This window comes from Micropterus dolomieu, linkage group LG12 (assembly GCF_021292245.1).
Source record: "Micropterus dolomieu isolate WLL.071019.BEF.003 ecotype Adirondacks linkage group LG12, ASM2129224v1, whole genome shotgun sequence".
Classification (NCBI taxonomy): Eukaryota; Metazoa; Chordata; class Actinopteri; order Centrarchiformes; family Centrarchidae; genus Micropterus; species Micropterus dolomieu.
The window spans coordinates 833,512-854,376 of NC_060161.1; the positions used below are offsets into that span (position 1 = coordinate 833,512).

General features: G+C 41.3%; 2 long non-coding RNA genes across 3 annotated transcripts in view; one reads left to right on the plus strand and one right to left on the minus strand.

Moving 5' to 3' along the window:
* LOC123981164 overlaps nt 1-20,865 on the plus strand; it is a 28,417-nt gene that overhangs the window by 1,590 nt on the left and 5,962 nt on the right. The gene's annotated exons all lie outside the window — the stretch shown is intronic.
* On the minus strand, nt 3,037-3,486 carry LOC123981165. Its single transcript, XR_006827689.1, has 2 exons — nt 3,355-3,486; nt 3,037-3,267 (listed from the first exon to the last, which is right to left on the minus strand). It is a non-coding gene; the product is annotated as an uncharacterized LOC123981165 (long non-coding RNA).

The window sequence follows — 20,865 nt, forward strand, 5'->3', positions numbered from 1 at the left end:
TAGGAAGGGTTCTGGTCGTCCCAAACGTCTTCCATTTGAGGATTATGGAGGCCACTGTGCTCTTAGGAACCTTAAGTGCAGCAGAAATTTTTTTGTAACCTTGGCCAGATCTGTGCCTTGCCACAATTCTGTCTCTGAGCTCTTCAGGCATTTCCTTTGACCTCATGATTCTCATTTGCTCTGACATGCACTGTGAGCTGTAAGGTCTTATATAGACAGGTGTGTGGCTTTCCTAATCAAGTCCAATCAGTATAATCAAACACAGCTGGACTCAAATGAAGGTGTAGAACCATCTCAAGGATGATCAGAAGAAATAGACAGCACCTGAGTTAAATATGAGTGTCATGGCAAAGGGTCTGAATACTTATGACCATGTGATATTTCAGTTTTTCTTTTTGAATAAATTTGCAAAAATTTCTACATTTCTGTTTTTTTCTGTCAAGATGGGGTGCTGAGTGTACATTACTGAGAAATCAAATGAACTTTTTTGATTTTTGGAAAATGGCTGCAATGAAACAAAGAGTGAAAAATTTAAAGGGGTCTGAATACTTTCCGTACCCACTGTATCTCAAGCTCAAGTCTGTTTGTCCATGGTATAGCTGCTTCTTAAAGGCAGGGTAGGGAATTTGCTTCTAAAACACTATTTGTCATATTTGTTGAAACTGTCTATATACACCAATGCATATTAAAATGTTAGGTGCACTGAAAAAGAGAGTATAAAAATCGGCTGTCTGTAGTCCTCTCAGGGCTGCAGTAAACACAGCCACTCGTTTCATTCGGACCAAATGCAATTATTGGCTGGCTGACTGTCACTCTCCCTCGCTGCCATGGCTACGAGTCCTGCTGCTACAGGAGCTGCCCCCGTGCGCGCACCCGGTCAGCTGTCAGACCTGATGAGCGAAGCGGTCAGACCGGTGGGTGGCATTTCAACGATAGTGACAACTGAGGAACACCAAAGGGCTGACACAGCGTGGTGGCTTTATTTCTGCTGGACAGGTAATCTGGCTTTTATCATTTTGATGGTAATTTGTTACTTTCATCGCTAGCAAATGTAGCTACCTACTTAGCATACAGCTAACTGTTGCTACGAGTGCAGGCTGGTGTAGGAGCCAGAGTAGAGACGATGAATTCTATCTAGCGAGCGAGCTGTGTTTTCCTTAGCTAACATTAGGTAAGACAATGTAAGTGTAGACTGCTTTAGTTATTCACCATATAGGTTTATTGTTATACTATGTTTACACCTAACTTTAGTTATCTTTACCTTGTATCTAATCTGTTTGTGATTATCTTGTGTCTGCAGTTGATGTTTGACTGTATGTTACTTTTACAAATGTGGTGATGTAGCTGTGTGTTTGTAGTTATGAGAAAGACATTTCAACATTAGTATACATAAACAATGATGGCTAAAGGTCCCCAAGTATCTGTGTTTCTGGTATATAAACTACCTATTATATAGTTTGACATTGTTCGTAGCTAAACCTACTGTGTGAAAACCTTTTTACTGTAATTGCTGCTGTTATGCCATTACTTATTTTACCAGAAGTAAAAATTCCTGTATGTTTTATTTCTACTGAGCCCTCAGGTCACCTGCAGATTTGGAGTCTTTCATAGCCCTGTGCTTCCCACCAGTATACGCTGATCAGACCATGCTGGATAGCCTGGATTACAACCACCGTGTCCACAGTCCAGCCAGGAGAAAAGCTGATGACACAGTTCAGTATGTTGCATTATGAGTACTCTTGTGCATTTTACTCAATACATTTATAAGTGATGAATCAAAAATATTAAACAGTATGAGGAATACAGATAAATGGTGCTGATTTATTGTTTTGATTACATTTTATGTGGAAATGCTACTGTATAAGAGAATAACGTCAGGTATTACAAAATTTTCATTAAGCTGATCCTGCTTTCTGTATTATCAGGTACAGCAAGGTGTACAACAAAAAGTCCAGGAAGTGGACTGAAGGTGGAGAAGGACTACAGTTACATCGCAGACCTCCAGAGTGCCATCCTCCTCCTCCTCTGACGGTTGTCTACTACTGAGGAGATGCCTAGAAGCAGAACCAGGAGACCTGATGATCCCCGTCAACATGGGGTTCAGTCAGGTGTCCCTGCCCCAACTGTGTTGCTAGATACAGCAAAATATAAAACAAAAAGTAATATGGTTGGTTTTGAAATGTGGTAATCATGTCAGAGAGGTGATAGTGATATATTTAATCATCTCCACAGCAGCGATATGATGCTACATGCAAAGTCTGAACTGTCTTCATAATCAGTCAGGACACCTCTGGACACACCTTGTCTTTCTTCCTGTATATACTTATTTTGAATGATGTTTAAAAATTATTTGTGATAAAGGTTGTAGTTATAGTAGTATTTTAATAACAAACAAGCGTTATACCACATTTCGATGTCATTATTGGAGACATAAGACATACATGTAATTGCTTGATTGTTTATGCTGCAAGTGTAAAGAAAAGGCATTTATCATTTTCAATGTTTTATTTAAAAAAAGAATGAAAATATTCTCCATAACAGGGAATATACTTTGTATTTTCTCTACCCTCCTGGGAATAAAACAAAAACAATGTACAGGTATTCATCCACACAGTGGATGGAATTATTTGTGTAGCACTGTCAGTTGTGACATTACATCTTACACCCTGCTAGGATTAAACCTCTGTATTGTCCTGGTGGATCAGGAGAACAGTTGCATATCTTCCAGAAACAGCAACTCAGTATCACGACTCTGACCACGTGCTCCACATTTCCACACTACAAACTGTCTGTATGCTGCCTGACTGAACTGTCTGTTACTCTGTCCTGGGTCTGGAAGATCGGCCATATGTGGTGCATGGAAACACTGTAGTCTGGATGTTGTCCACAGTTCTCAGATTCTGGCCTGTAAAGGAATATATAGTTGTTTGAACCCCAAATTGGAAAGATCTGTGTAATTGGAAAGAACATTCATCAACTTGATCAGATTGTTACGGGTGGTGTGGTGTGGGGACAGAGAGGACCCAAATACAACGCTCAGGATAGGAGGTTTATTGAGGGAACAAGGGGTTGAGGGACCGGAGTGGAGGGAGAGGTGGAAGCCGGGGAAACACAGGCAAGGGGAACCGAGTTGACTGGGACCAGAGAGCCGGGGGACACTGGGGCCAAGGAAGGGAGGACGCAAGGGGGAACTGGGAGGAAGGGGGAAGCCCGAAGAGGACCGGAGGATGAGCCCAGCCGACAGAACGGATGACGAGGTGAGTGAATCTGGGAGGGAAAACAGACAGAAAGACAGGGTTAGTGACAGGAGCGACAAAGCACAGGGAAATTGAGAGAAAACAAAAACATGAGAACCTGAACGCAGAGGTGCCACCGGGTATGGAGCAACGACGATCAAGCAAGAGTGGTGTGGAGAACCGGGGTTGAAATACAGGCAGGGATGAGGTTGACTACTGGCAGGTGTGGCAGGCTGACGAGGTGGCTGATGAGGTGCAGTCGCGGGTCGTTGGCTGGGCTCAGAAGCAGAGGGAGAGAGAGAGCACACACAGGGGAGAAAACACAGGGAGGCAGGCAGGGAACAGAAAACCAAGGAAAAAGCAGAATAACTGATAAAAAGGAGATAAAAAGAGGTTTGTTGTTCTCTAACAGGACTTCTGTGTCCACATTACACACCAGGTCAATGTTCATGACACAGATGAGCTGATGGCTGAAGCAGAGCTGTAGTTAGTTGTTGTAATCAGTAAACAATAATAAAAAAGTAATAACAATAGTGATGGATTACATTTATATAGCACTTTATTTTTGACACCAAAAGGGCTTAGGGGGAAACACCAGAGAAACTTTGAGACAAGTACACTGTGGCATAATAGACTAATATTAAAATATATATGTATAGATATACCTGTTCATATGCTGTTGTTGGAGCGTGAAGCTCGACGCAGGTATGTGCTGCTCGGCTTGCACCTCGTCCTCCCCGTCCTGCCTCTTCTTCCTCAAACCCTGGCAGCCCTCCCTCCTCTGCTTCGCCTTGACCCCTGGCTGGTCCTGGTCCTGTCCCGGTCTGTGCTTGGCTCTGGGTGCAGTCCTCATCAGAGACAATAATGCTGTCACAGTGGAAGCTCTAACGTGCAAAACAACGTACATGTTATGAGTCTAACGCGAAATACACGTTCGTGTAGTGTAACTGATGGAAACGGGAAAATGTGTATCAGCCCGTTTTTAGCTTTGCCCAGTGTTACCGCAGCTGTTAGCACAGCTACCTGTTGCTAACAGTTAGCTAGCCAACTCGTTACTGAATCAAAGTCAGTCTTCTTAAACCTATCCAATAATAACATGCTAGCTTGATAGTGAGTACTAACAGCCGGGTTAGTTATTTATTTTCATAACGATAAAGTTAAATGTTTTCTTACCCCTGATGTGAGCCGCTGTATCGCGCTGCTCTCCGCTCATCACACTGTGCTCGTCCTCCAGTAGAGTCGGTAACGCGTGTTCACGTGTTTTGGGGGCGTGGCTTTGAAAGGAGCCCAGAAGGGAGGGGGTGGGAGTTTCTCTGTTGGATACTTTCAAAAATCAGCAGTTTCTTGCCAGTTTCTCAAACTTACCTACCCTGCCTTTAAGCAATCTTTTATGCTGATCCACATGACTGTGACCTGATTTGCATCTAAATAAGTCAAGCATTCAACAAAGTTGCTCTACACAGTTAAGAGATTTATTTTGTGACATATATGCGTCTTTGCCACAATGGAGGAGCGGCACATTTCACTACAAACTTTGTGGGATGCTGTCCAACAGATCAAGACTGACATGCTGACACGTTTTGATGCAAAAGTGGATCCCATTCAAAGTAGTCTGAGCAGCATTCAGAATTCTTTAACTACTTTAGGAGAGCAAGTTAATTTGCTAGAGCAGTGTATAGGAGCTAATGAGGACAATGTACTAGAGTTTGTGGCTCGGGTTCAGCAATTCGAGATAAGCAATTCTTACCTGTTGGATTAAGTTGATGAGTTGGATATCCGGAGCCAACGCTGTAATCTCCGCTTTGTGGGAGTGCATGAGTCCGCTGAAGGCGGTGACATCATCGGTTTCATGTCTCGGCTGATCCCACAACTCCTGGGACGAAACAACTTCCCCACTACACCAATCATTGAGAGGGCCCACCACTCTCCAACTGTCCGACGAAACGACAGAGCCAGTCCCAGGTCCATCATGATTACACTGCTTAACTTCCAAGATAAGATAAAAATCCTTCGCCTTGCTAGGGAGAAAAAGAAGCTGGAATATAACGAGAGTTGCATCTTCATCTATCCAGACTTCAGTGCCGATCTGACGAGGAGACACCGGAACTTTGATCCTGTCAAGCGCAAGCTCCGTGAACTCAATATGAAGTACTTTCTCCAGTACCCTTGTACGCTGTGTGTTATTGTTGATGGCAAACAGCAGCGTTTCAGCTGCGACAAAGATGCTGGAGCTGCTTTCATGTCCACTTCAACTTCAACTTCTCCAGTCTAATATCTTACCTGATGAGGTGAGGCTAATGAGTCCTTTTCCCTCCTTTATAATATATGATGGCGCGGCTGTAATGTTTCTTGAGGTGTTGTTGACACTTCTTGTGTTATAGTTAGATGTTGTTAGATGCAACAGGTAAATGGCTCGCTAGCGCCCCCTACAGACAAAGTTACACCTACGTGGATGAAATTTTGTGGTACGTGTATCATGGCCAGACGTACAAAAAAGCCTTGGAGCGATGCCCAACACCCAACAGGAAGTCAGCCATTTTGGATTTAATGATCATTTTTGGCGATATACACACTTTGTACTTTAATGAACTCCTCCTAGGGATTTAGTCCGATCAACTTCAAATTTTCGTTGCATACTCTAAACCCATTGACGATTAAAAGTTATTCAAACAGTCTTTTTATTAAACATTTTAGTTATTTCAAACAAAACATACAAAAACAAAAAACACAGCACAGAAAACTATATTAATAACCATATCTATGGGCATGTTTACATACAGCATCTCGGCATATGGTTGTACATACATTTTATCCAGTTTGTGTTTATGACTTTTTAATCTTCAGACACTTTAAAATATTCTCCCATTTTTTAAACAGGTGCGATTTACCATTGAGACAATACCTCAATCTTTCTAGACTTACAACTTCAGATATCAGAGATTTCCACATCTGAGTGGAGGGGACTTTGCTACCAACCCATTTGGCCATTATAGCCTTTCAAGCCAGCATCAGGAGAAACTGAACAGTCTCTTTGTGAGCTCTCAGAGTAGTATAGGTAGTATAAGCTCCAGTAGGCACATGAGCGGGCTGAGTGGGGCTGTCTGTCCTATCACCGAACTGATTTCACTGCATACTGCCTGCCAGAATACCTTGATGTTCTTGCACTCCCAAAGACAGTGATATCTAGTGCCTTTAGCTGAGTTACATTTAGGACAGTTCGGAGAAACACCTGGAGTGTACTTAATGTAAATATAAGGTGATATGTAAACATTATGTAGAATATTGAACTGCATTTCTTTGCATCTATTACAGATTGATATTCTAGAGGGCAGTATTAAGATTTCCTCCCATGAGAGTCAGTTGACATTTTAAGCAGCATATTCCAAGTTGTTCGTAAGTGTTTCAGTTTGTCTACCGTTAGAGTCTGTAACTCACAATAGAATCTAGACACAAAATGTCCACGTTTCCGACAGTCCAGCAGAGGTTTTTCAAGCAAGTAACAGTTCGTTGGTAGCTCCAGAGATCTAGTCTTTGATTTTACGTAATGCCTGATCTGGAGATACTTGTAGAAATCTTTGGCAGGTATATTATATTGAGATCTTCAAATGTCTTGAATTTACCTTTGACCCACAGATCATACATTCTCCTAATACCAGTGTCTTGCCATGACTTGAGATTGAGACCAGCGCCCTCTGCTGTTAAATCTGGGGTATCTACCAGAACTGCAAGAAAGTTAAGAGCCTGAGACTTCCCAAATAATTTCTTCAAAATACTCCATGTCTTGATAACATTATTAATTAGGTAATTGTCTTCAACAGCAGGTGGCAGTTCTCTTGCACGTTTATCTAATAAGTTTATAAGACAGAAGGGTTTGCTAATTACTTTTTCAATCTCAAGCCAAGGTGTCACATCATGTTCAGTTGCCCACACTGAAACAATTCTAGCATAAACAGACAGAACATAATTCTCAATCTTTGGTAAGCCCCACCCACCCTGTTGTTTTGGAAGTTGGAACTTAGATTTTCTGCCTGCCCAAATAAAGTCTGATATCAGTTTATTAATGTCCTTAAGATCATTTGGATCCAAAAACACAAAAAGCATTGACACTGGATAAGAAATTTTTATCATTTTAGTAAGGTTAATCCTACCAAGCATTGATAAAGGAAGCTTTTTCCAACTTAACTTACTAACTTTTTCTTTTATGTGACTAATTAAAGGATTGAAGTTTTCTGCATACAGCTGACCAATTTTGGGTGTGATTTTCATTCCTAGATACTTAAATCCTTTAGGTGCCCAGCGGAAAGGTTTAACATAAGCAGGCTTGACCTGACCACTGTTTGTTAAAGGCATTATTTCTGACTTTTCAAAATTTACCTTATACCCTGATATTTGTCCAAATTCTTTTAATACAATCAACCTGTACTGGAATTGATTTATCAGGATCTGTTAAAGTTAAAAGAATATCATCGGCATATAATAAAATTTTGTGCTGTTTTGTTTCTATTAAAGTTCCTCTTATATTTATATTCTGTCTGACAGCTATCGCAAGCGGCTCTATAGCCAGGAGAACAGCAAAGGTGATAAAGGACTGCCCTGAGCAGTACCGCGGGTAAGTTTAAATGGTGCATATAAAATACCATTTGTCAAGACAGAGGCTGCAGGCATCTTGTACAAGATCTTCACCCAATCAATAAAAGTGGATTTAAAACCAAATCTTCTTAGCACTTCGAACATGTAGTCCAATTCGACACGGTCGAAAGCTTTATTCGGCAACTTTGTTGTTACTGTTATTCGGCGTCCATTGAAACAATAGCACCGGGTATTTGATGGTAATTAAGATGATTGAAAATATTAATCAAGCGTCATGTATTTTTTGAGGACAAACAACCCTTAATAAATCCAGTCTGGTCTGTGCTTACTATGTCTGATACAACCCGCTCTAATCTATTCGCTAACACCTTTGACAATATTTTCATGTCTACTCCTAGCAAGCTTATCGGCCGATAGGAAGAAGGCAGTTCTGGGTCCCTTATCTTTTTTTGGTATTACTGTAATATTGGCAATATACATAGTTCCCGGGAGACTTGAGTGTTCAAAAGATGCATTAAATACTCTCTGTAATAATTTATTAATCTTGCCTTTCGAAACCTTAAAAAACTCAACAGGATATCCGTCAGCTCCAGGGCATTTGCCCAATTGGAGTGATGAAATGGCTGTATCAATTTCTAAAAATGTAATGGGACCTTCCAGTAAGTTAGCCTGGTCTTCGGTTAGTCGTGGTATATTCAAGCTGTTTAGAAAGTGGCGATCTTTTAATTTGTCACAGTCTCAGAACTATACAGTTCCTCATAAAATTGTCTAAAACGCTCATTAATGTGCTTATTATCCATATGATGCTGATTGTTGCCAGCCTCGCCAAGAATTTGTTTGGTTTATTGCCAAATTCAAATAGTCTTTGTTGTGCAAATAAAATATCCTTCTCAGCTTTCCTTGTCATTAAGTCACTTAACATGTCCCGGATGTCTTTAATTCCTTAAGGACTTCGTCTGATTTTGATGCATAATATTCTTCTTCCAGTCTTTTATTTTTATTTCAAGGTCATTTTGTAGTATTATTCGTTCCTTCTTTTTACAGCTTGTATATGAGATTATAACCCCTCTCATGTAGGCTTTATAAGCATCCCATACAATTCTAGGGTCAGCGTCCTCTTTGTCATTGATGTTTACATACAAATCTGTCTGTTCTTCTGGTAGTTTAATAAAATTGTCATCAAAAAGTAATAGCCTGTTTAACTTCCTGTAAATAGTTCGCTCTAGTTGTCTGGGCAGTTGCATCTCTAAACTAACAGGAGCGTGATCAGAAATGGCAATAACTCCTATATCTGACTTCTCCACTAGATGGGCCAAATGCCTTGAGATAAATGTATAGTCAATGCGGGACATTGATGAATGAAGTAAGGAGTGAAATGTAAAGCTTTGTGTTGAAGGGTTTAAATGCCTCCAAATATCTAACAGGCCGATTTCCTCTAATGTGTTTTTAAGCGATCTTGCACTTTTAGACTGACTATTTTGAGCTGGGCTCCTGTCCAAAAAAGGACAAAGAGAGCAATTAAAATCGCCTCCTATCAAAATGTTTGAGGAGTCCATCTCAACAAGCCAGTCAAAAAGTAAGGCAGAAAAATCATCACAATTTACGTTAGGACTATAGATGCTACCCAGCAAAATAATTTCCCCATAAAGCATTCCTTTGGTTAAAATGATTCTCCCCTCTGTATCCTTATATGTGTCTGTAACAACAAACAGCAAGTTTTTATGTATCAATATTATTACCCCCCTCTTACTTGTTGAATAAGATGAATAATAAACCTGACCAACCCACTCCCGGAGATATTTCTTATGTTCATTGTTGCTGAGGTGTGTTTCCTGTAAAAAGGATTTTGTCCTTTTTTAGACTGTTTAGGATAGCTTTCCTTTTCACTGGATTATTGGATCCCTTATATTCCAAGTACAAATTCTAATACTCATTACTAAATATATACTTTATGTACTTAATGCTGTATTCAAAAAGATAGAAATAAATACATTTAGTCCAATCCCAACATTTAACTCTGCCTGTGCTGATAAAGAGAAGATAAAAAATTCCAAGCAAAAACAAAACACACAGCTTGGAGTAACAAACAATAACCTAAATATCCACAAACCTATTAAAAGGTGGAAGATGCAAGAAACAAAAACAAACTTCGTCATACTCTTATTAAGGAGTATCCAAGTGGGGTCTTAGCGAGCCAGAAAAATGAGAACTGCAAAGAAAAAAAGAAAACAAATAACCTTCCCAACTAGGGTCGTTGGTCAATGTAACAAGCCATATGATAACACTAATTAAAACGTACATTTAAACAGCTACGGATTGAGTGTCTTAACCCACAACATAAAATAACAGAAAATAAGGCCCAGTATTATTTGTCAAAGCACTCATTTCAGCGCTTTTTAGGTTCTGTCATTTGTCATCAGAGGTTATTAATAGGCAAACGTTGCTATTACCGGAACATAGTCTAAGTTATTTACCTGTATTTAATCTCTCAGGCAGTCCTTTAATGTAGTTGTTGACGTCTTTCATGTTGGAGAGTGTTTTCGTAGTCCCATCCTGATGAAAGATCCGTATTACGGCCGGGTACACAAAAGCGTATCTGATGCCCGCTTCCCGTAACCTATGCCGAGCGTTTGCCGACTCTTGCCTCTTCTTGACCACTTCAGCCGAAAAATCTTGGTAGAAGGACACCTCCTGACCGTCCACTGTCAGCCTGCCTTTGTTCCTCGCTCCATTAAGGATCTTCTGTTTATCGGTGTAATTGTGTAATCTCACTAGGACCGCTCGAGAGCCGCTTTTCTCTCCTCCTCCAAGCGCAGGTCCCCTGCTCTCTCAATTTTGACCCTATCCTACTGCATATCCAAAACTTCAGGAATCCATTTCTCAAAAAGCGTAACTGGATCTTCACCCTCAAAGCCAGCATTAAGCCCTCTGATCTTAATATTTTGGCGACGACTTTGATTCTCATAATTATCAAGGCGTTCTAGTGCTTTTTTGAGAGCATTTTCCAAAGATTCCAGTCTTGGCTCAGTCACCGTTGACACGTCCTCAAGATCAGATACGTGCTGTTCTATAGCCGCCACTTTTTCCAAAATGCTGTGTCTAGCATCTCAGCGATATTGGTGGTCACTCTCTCAATTAATATGTCATCTCTTTGGAGGTTGACGTCCTCTGGCTCCGGTTCACATTCTGTAGCCGCCTGCTCCGTATCACGCTCAGCCTCTTCGTATCGTGTCGATTTGGCTAGCAGCAGATGCTACGTTAGCAGTGCTATTAGCACTAGCCTTGCTAGCCGTTTTCTTTCGTCCGTCTCTCTTCTTACTCAATGCGGGCGGTGCAAAAAAGTTATCCAGGGACATTTTGACACTTATTACAGCTGTTACAGTGAATCACACCGCGAAATTGTTACTTCAAATAGTTATTTTGCGTCGACCCAGTGGGGAGGCGAAAAAGTGCGTCTATCTAGTTGCAAGCATCACATGATCCCCGTCAAAAATTTATTTGGTATTTAGGATTGGGCATTTAGTCATTTAGCCATTAAGGATTGGGGATTTGGTATTTAGGATAGGGCATTTTGTATTTAGGATTGGAGATTTCGTCATTTAGCCATTTAGGTTTGGGGATTTAGGATTGGGAATTTGGGGATTTGGGGATTGAGGATTGGGGATTTGGGGATTCAGGATTGAGTCCTGTATGCAAATGAGGACGTGTGACCCAAAGGCTGCAGGGTGCGTTTGGAAGGGCTGAGGCGCAGAGGCACTAGACTGCAGTGAGAGCTCTGACTGCCAGCACACTGCCACGAAAGCAAGCAGAGGAACTGAGTAGGGCTGGAGGGAGGACTATCATTTATAATACCATAACTAAAAGTGTACAGCATTTCTGTCCTTGTGGCCTCACACCTGATAGACATCTGCTAATCAGAAACAGAGGACACTACCTGCATCACTGCCAATGTCATTTGACCAGGGAGTGAATGGTGATTAATGCGATTGTCATCAGTGTTTTCCTATAGTGTCTCCTTTTGTTCTTTCACTTCACTGTATTTCGAGTGTTCCCGTCTGTCCCTGTGTTTGTTATTGCCCCATGCTCAGTCTCCTGGCTCCCGCTCAGCTGTCTATTAGGGCCCAAAGTCTACACTAGACGTGTTTGAGGTTAACACAAGCTCCACTGTTTTTCCCCACTGACTTGTCCTCCCCCCTGCAGACAAAGATGTTTCACCTGGAAATGAAGGACCACTTGGTGTCACAGCTTTGGATCAGCCATCTGCAGTCCCCGGGTCACACCACAAGTTGGAAATTACAGCTACAGCTGATTCAGTAACCTCCTGATCCACTCAGGACTTTTTGAAAGGCTTGTATTTTATCTTGCAGAGTTTCAATGTGATCTATAATTAACGTGTTTTATTTTGCTCATTATATTATGCATTAAATAGCACAGAGGTGCAGTCTCACGGGAGAAGCTGCTTGTCTTTTATTTTCACCATATATAATTGCTGCTGTTGCACCTGAATTTCCTTTAGTGCAGTCTTATCTTAACTAGTATACATGATCATACAGCCTATGGACTTGCACAGTTTCTATGATCAAGTGTTGTGCTATACCCAGTCTATGGGGTTATTAATTGTGGGCTTCTGTAAATAACATCATAGAGTACGGTTTAGACCTGCTCTTTTATGAAAAGCGCTGTGAGATAACTGTTGTTGTGATTTGGCACTATATAAATAAAACTGAATTGAATATGGCTATACCTTATTTGCTTCTAGTGGTGGGTGCTGCTGAAATTAGAAAGATGTTAGGGCTAATTTGGCTTTTAGTCATGATTACAGTATGTAGTTTGTCATTTGTTCTGCTGTCTTTGGAAGAATTTACTCATTTGTAGAGGCAGCGAAATAAAAGTGGAAATAGGCATAACATTTCATTATACTTCCAATTTTACGATAATTAAATGTTAAAATCAGTGTTCTTCAATTATGTATAGAAGCTTCCTACACCAGTTAATGACAGATATAGACAGCGACGTCACCTCACAAGGCCTGACCTGCACACGTTTATTTGACGTCATTTTTTTCATCCTGAAAACAAGTCTTTTAAAAACTATTTGTAAGATATAAATATTTACCTTCTGAGCCATGACCCTCTAATTTCCAAGTTTTGCAGTTTAACGAGCAACATTTTATATTTAACACAGCCCTGTTCTTCCCCCATTTACATTGATCTGAACTGGCACTGTTGACAAAACATGGACTCATCACATGGAGACAAAACTCAGGAACTTTATTCCATAGGGCAGGAAAGTTTGTAGTCTCCTTATGCTACACACACAGAACATAACAGATAGTTAGATATACATTTGAGGGGGTCACGTGATGGCGGTAAGCTGAGCAGACGCTTTTGCCAGAGCACCTGCCACTCGGTGTTAATTTTCTTATTATCCTGCTGATAACCGGGCGCTACAAGACATTTTTTGTTATGAACTTAACAGGCTATGTCCTTGGAAAACTTTTGGCCACAGTCTTTTGACGAGATGGAACCAGAGGAAACAAAGACAAAAAAGATGTCTCGTCCGAGCCCGGCAATGATAACGTTGCACAAGATAGACAGAAACCAGACCCGAACAGGAGTCCAATCCAATTCAGAGACAAACAGAGGGTCATGGAAGCAGCGCGCTGCTATGTTATTCCCGGCTACTCTACAGGTGATACACGGAGGCTCCAAAAAGAGGTTTTCCACCCCGGAGGAGGTACGCGCTTTCATTGACACTCTGCCTGGATGATGACCTTACGGGGCACGTAGCTCCGTTTGCCTGGCCTGGGACACTTATTCTGCAGTGACCGTAGTCTTACCACTCAGGCTGGTACGTCATGCTCCGTTTTCTAGACGTCGCCTATTTTTGAACACTCTGAACATTTTAAGTATATTGAACATTTCCCAACCGAGTGGCAAGGCCGCTCGTAACGTGAATACTACGTTTCCACCTTATTTCGTTCACTCCTGCAGGGAGGACTTCTTTCGTTTTCATGGCATGCTATTCATCCATTGATGTTTCTATTGGGTTCCTCCAGGAGCATCACCTGGAGGACAAGGATAATGCTAAATTGCACAGGAGTGGGGCACGTCTTTGCTACCTCATACTCTTCTTTCAGTATTGGCGTAGCCATTTTGATTAATAAAAAGCTGGCATTTAGATTTCTTGATTGTGTTAAAGACAGCCAGGGTCGGTATGTAATTGTTAAAGGAATACTCGCAGGGAAAGAGGTAATGTTTATGAATCTATACTGTCCCCCAGCTTACTCCCCTGATTTTCTCTCCAAGGCCTTTGCAGTTTTTATGGAATGGACCTCAGGTGACTCTTTTGTGGGAGGAGATTTCAATTGTCACCTCAATCCCTCTCTTGATAAACTCCCATCTGACATCTCTCCCCCTTCTAAACAAGCGAGGGCGCTCACTAATATATGTCGTGACATTGAATATTCTGATGTGTGGAGGCAGCTTCACCCTACTGACTCAAAATTCACTTTTTTCTCGGCTCCACATAAAAGTTATACCTGAATTGACAACATTTTCATCCCCTCCTCAAAGATGTCTCTCGCCTTATCTTGTTCGATAGGCAATATTGTGTTATGCGACCACGCCCCCCTTTATTTAGAATATTCTCTTGCTGAGGACAGGGCATTATCACGGTGTTGGAGATTTCAACCTTATCTTCTTAAAGATAACAAGTTTATCTCTTACTTTACCTCGGAATTTAAGATTTTTTATTCTATTAAATTAAACCATCCACAGATAATCCTTCTGTCCTCTGGGAGACGTGTAAAATATACTCTCGTGGACTGATTATGTCTTTTGTTGCATCCAAAAAGCGTAGGAAGAATGAACAGCGTAAACTTCTCGAATCTCGATTAGCTGAATTGGAGAGAAATCACATATCTAGCCCAAGTCCTGATTTGCTTAAGGAACTGTCATACGCACGTGCCGCATTGAATACCTTTCTGATTCAGGACTCTTAAATTTGCATGTATGTGAGTTTGGGGATAAACCTGGAAGATATCTTGCTAACCTTGTCAGGAAGAGGGCAGATTCTCAAAATATAGTCTCTATTACTGATTCCAATGGTGTTAGATCGTTTGATATTAGAACCATTAATAAACATTTTGCATCATTTTATTCCAACCTATATAGTTCCGAGCAGCCCGACAATGCCCCGACCCTCATGCGTCAGTTTTTTGCAGACTTAAGACTTCCCAAAGCTACGGATGATGAAAAACTACAACTAAATGCCCCAATTACTAGAGAGGAAGCACTACTTGCCTTGAAATCTATGCCGTCCGGTAAGGCCTCATACATGCCGATAGCCCTACTGAACTCTGACCAAAAACTGCTCCAAAATTTTGGCCTTCTGACTAGAGAAGATTCTGCCTCATATTGTTAAGGAGGACCAAACTGGTTTTTGTCAAGGGCCGGAATTCTTGTGATAATATGAGGAGGCTGCTGAACATCATCCAACTAACCCAGAGCTGCAAAGACCCGGCCATTGTGCTGTCTCTCGATGCCGAGAAGGCATTCGACCAGTTTGAGTGGTCGTATTTGTTCTATGCTCTGGAAGAATTTGGCCAAGGAGACAACTTTGTGAACTGGATTAGTGTTCTGTATAATACTCCAACGGCAGCAGTCCTGACTAATGGGCTCAGATCCACCAATTTCCCCCTCCACCGCGGGAACAGGCAGGGTGACCTCCTCAACCCCCTGCTCTTCGATATTGCATTTGAGCCACTGGCCCAAGCAGTAAGACAAAACACTTCAATTTCTGGTATCTTCATTGGTGAAAAGGAGCACAAAATTACCTTATATGCAGATGACATTTTGATACACCTATCGCAACCCCAAACTTCTGTCCCCTGTTTGATTAAGGTCGTTTCTTCATTCAGTGTCTTTTCGGGTTATCAAATTAACTTTGTGGTCTCTGGGTTTGTTAACATGCATTCCAGATATGGTTGAGCCCTTCCCGTTCTCCCCCCCCCCCCCCCCCCCCCCCCCCCATGCTATAAGGGCTGACTTAGACCGCTGGGCCCCTCTGCCTCTTTCCTGGCTAGGTAGGGATGCTTTTATTAAAATGAATGTACTGCCTAGACTGCTATATCCGCTGCAAATGATTCCTATCTTATTATCCAACAAGGCTATTAAGGTGCTTGAAGGCTGGCTAAACTCCTTTATTTGGAGCAAAAGGAAGCCCCGTCTCAAGATGGCAAAACTTGGCAGGTCGTGATGGAGGTCTAGATGTACCAAATCTTAGATTTTACCAACTGGCATCACACCTGCGGTAGATTGCAAGCTGGCACAACTGTGATCCAGCCTCAATTTGGCATATTGAGTCCTCTCAGTCAAAGTGTCCATTGTTCAATCTGCTGTTTATGAATAATCCTGAATCTGTTAAAAAAACACTGCCTTAACCCTATTACAGTGAGTACCATCAGAGCCTGGAGATCCATTCGCTCTATTGAAGGCCAGGCTCAGTTATCATCCCCTCTCACTCCCATTCTTAATAACCCGGATTTCTGGCAGGTTGCAAGGACCAGGGCTTTAAAGTATGGACCACTCAAGGGCTGATGAAAATCGGTGATCTATTTAAAGGCCAGATCTTACTGTGTTTTCAGCAGTTGCGTCAGCAATTCATTTTATTTCATCAAGGTGACTTCTACAGATATTTACAAATTAGAGATTTCATCTTTAAAGACACCACCTTAATGACTAACAACACCATTTCCTCTGTGGAGAAGGCCTTGTTTCTACAGATTGGCAAAAAGAACATTACTGTTTTTTACAGAGCCCTAATCTTTAGTTCTCCTTTTACCTCACAAACCACAAAGTATGCCTGGGAGAAAGATCTGGGTGTTGCCATAGAGGATGCAGAATGGCGGGAAGTCTGGTCTCAGGCCTCTAACATTTCTGTGTGCAACCGCACCAAATCCACACAGCTCAGAATTGTACATCGTACTCATATAACACCTGCTGTCAAGAACAAAATGGACGCTAACATCTGAGTGCAACTCTGAGACTGGTAGTTATGTTCACTGACTCTGGTCATGTGTGAAGTTACAAATATATTGGTCTAGTATTGTCAATGAACTGACAGCTATTTTTGGTGTCCCAATACGGATGGATCCTATGTGCCTGATACTTGGTCTCCCAGAGGGTCGGGTCACCGACAGCAAACACAGGAGACTTTTCAGTTAACTGACCTTGCTGCCAGGAAGAACATTCTGCTCTTCTGGATTAAAACTGTTGCTCCAACAAAAAAATCACGGCACAGCATTGTTAGGGACTGTATTCCTGGTGAATACATCACGTGCATGCTTCACTCCAAAATAGATGCTTTCTATAAGGTCTGGGACCCTTACTTGCAGCATATTGGCCCCACGATGTCATCCTCCTTGCTTCATGGATTTCCTAGATCAGCCTAGCCTGTCTTTGTGACTATACAGTTATTACTTTACAAATATACATACACATATACACCCAGGAAGTAATTGTCCAGTGCATTTTTTAAATTTGTGTCAGGGAGAATGTAAACAGCAGTAAGGTCATAATGGTAATATGGTTTTCTTCAACAGGTTCTCAGTCTTTTTTTTTACTGCAAAAAGTTTTTGATCATCCAGTAATTGATGTCACTGCTTTTGTCAAGGTCATCAGTAGGGCTGAGGATATCATGTGAAAGTGAAATACACAACTGAGCCTTGTGGGACCTCAAAGAAAATGTCATAATTGCCAGTTTAAAGTTTAAAGTTGTCAAGAGACAAAGAGAATGTCCTGGCAGTTAGATAGGAAGAGAGCCCCTTTAAGACACGGCCACATTGCCCAAAGGAATTTTCTAGTTTACTGATTAAAATGCTGTGGTTGACAGTATCTAAGGCTGCAGTCCATTCTAGAAATACTAGGATAGAAGGTTTGTTTGCAAGATTGTTGATCTTTTTATCACTGACTACTTCAAAGCTGTTTCAGTGCTGCGGTTGGTCCTGAAGCCAGATTGATCCACATCGTATAGATTGTGGAGGGACAGGTAATTATGTAGTTGTTTGTAGACATCCTTTTCAAAGATTTTACTAGGAAAAGGGATATTGGAGATTGGTCTGTAGTTGCTTATCACAGATGGGTCTAAGGGGTTCTTTGAAAAAAAATTGTGGAGGTGCAGGTGGAGGAGTTTAGCTGCTTTATCACCTCTTTAGGATCATAGAAGTAGTAGGTGAAAGATTATGCATTGTGCCCACAGTGTTGTGATGGTAGGGGCATTAGATGAACGAGAGATGAGTAGGGTTGGAGATCTGAAGGCATCTGAAGGAAGTTTGTGAATAATGTCAGACGAGATGACGTGGGCAGTGGCGAATGGGGGATGCATGGCTGGCTGTCCAGCAGGCGGTGATCCTGAGGTACAAGAAACAAAAGGTTAGTCACAAAGAAAACACTAGGAAGCAAAGGAGAGATGATGAGGCAGGAGCTCTGAGTTGATTGAGCCTGAGATGTGAAACTGAGTTTTCAGTTCTTAAACAGCTGATCAAAACTAGTTGACTGATTTAGTACGTGGGGAATGAAAAGAAAACTACAATTCACTATGGCAATGAGTAAATAAAGAGCGAAGTCTCCATTTTAATCCAGTGGCGCTAGAAATATGAATTCATGCTAACATGGACCATTTCATTTATCTTAAAAAACTGTAGTGGAGGAAGGATTAATGATTCAACACTTGATTACATTTGATTCAGTGAAGCACATCCATTGTTTAATAAAGTGCTGATATCCTTCTGTATTTTGCATTGGATTTATTTAGCTGATGGGGACAAAATGCAGGTGGTAATAACTGAAGATGAAATTATGAATCAAACAGATAAGACAGTTGACTCAAATACCTGTGAATGTAAAGTCAGAGTCCAACCCATTAATAAAGATTGTGCTGATTTGCAGTTGAAAATTCGTCTAGGTTCAAATTTACTCTATTTTACATGCATTTTGAAGACTATCTGTAGATGTTCAAAGACTTTGGAACTCCATTTAGTCCATACCCAACGTTAACCATGGTGCATCCAATTTTGTTTGCTGTTTTTGTTAAAATCTAACTAGCAGTTACTAAGCCTCTAGTGCCGAGTTTATGCCCTAACTTAGGAGAGAAGTAATTGTTGTGCATCTGAATAAAAACTCAGTATGGCTTTGAATATCTTTACTAAAATCTGCTACATAAACAGATCGAAACATTGTTATCAGCATGGTCAGTTCAGACTCATGTTAAGTTACAGAAATGCACTGCTATGTTGAGGCTTCTCACATAACAGTATACCAATAAAGGAAAACATTTGGCACAACTCCTACATTATACAGATTTGTATTGTAGCTCCTGTTTATTACAGCTGCATGTACAGTCATGTTACAGGCTTTACAGACACAATTTCTTATATGTACCACCACAAGGTCTTAAGCGGATGATACATGGACTATTTACGTCTACTTACTTGTGTACGTTCCGTTCATATATTATGTCTGCTTGCAACATACCTGCAACATACACAAACAGATCGGTACATTGTTATGAGCATGGTCTGCACTGCCTTGTTGAGGCTGCTCCTAACATAACTCACTAACAGTATACTCCCTCTTGTGGTAAAAGTGGGATCATGTACTTTTTAACAATGCCCTGCTTGTGTACAGGACACTGGAGCACAATACATAATTAAACAATACCAAAAAGCAAAAGTATCAATACATGAAGAAACACACTGACACTCTAAACAATATGTAAGGGGGTGCCTGTGTTATGAACCTAAGAACCCATTAACCTCACATAATACAGAGCTAGTGCAACCCAGTGCAGGTGTGTAGATGTAGCTGAGCATGGGGCAAAAATAAACACTAGGAAAACACTGATGACAGTCGCATTAATCACCATTCACTCCCTGGTCAAATGACATCGGCAGTGATGCAGGTAGTGTTCTCTGTTTCTGATTAGCGGATGTGTATCAGGCCTCAATGTTACATCCATACGTGTGTAGTAATAATACCATACTAGGTCTGCCGGCTGAGACTTTATAGCTGCGCTGTTATGTTATTCAGAGCACACAAACACTGTAAACACACACTTGTCACCTGCCCAGCATGGTGCTATTACCCAGAAACACAGCTTCTACACCTTATCTTTACAGTTTATACACACAGCCCTCAGCGGGGTTAATAGCCGCATTTAAAACCTGCATGTACCGACAATAACGTAACTCATGCATATCAGCAACAGTTAGCCTAATATAGATAACTTGGTAATGTTATCATATCTTACCTGCTGTACTGTCCGCTGCTTTCTCGTCAGATGGATAGCATTCCTTTCACTGTTGACTTTGTGTGTGAGGCCACACGGACAGAAATGCTGTACACTTTTAGTTATGGTATTGTGATGCCCTGTGGGGTCATGAGTGGGTGTGGTCTCTCTCTCTCTCTCCCCCCCCCCCTCTCTCTTGTAGCTCAAGAGCTGATTGTGTTAACTGAAAGCACCTGGTCCCTGTGTCTTAAGGTTAGGCTATTTGTAACCTTGCTCTCATTCTGCAGGTAGCTGCTGTCGAGGCCAGGTCAGACCTCCCTGCGGGCCGGCTCCCTGGTTTCCTCTTTAGTTTGGGTTTCTTTGGTTGGACTATTGCTTTGTGGTATTTATCTTGTTTTTGCATATTACAACACCTTCACACATGCATTCATGCAACCATCATCCTGCACAGACACTACTGAAACCACAGACTACATACCTCATACTTTAATTATGTTAATTTGAAGTAACTATTGATTTGCCTTATTTTCATTAAATAAACATATGCTAACTGTTTACCATGGTGTGTCTCCCTTTTGTTGTGGCCTTTTGAGCCAGGTCATAACAGTATTATACACTCACCTAAAGGATTATTAGGAACACCATACTAATACTGTGTTTGACCCCCTTTCGCCTTCAGAACTGCCTTAATTCTACGTGGCATTGATTCAACAAGGTGCTGAAAGCATTCTTTAGAAATGCTGGCCCATAT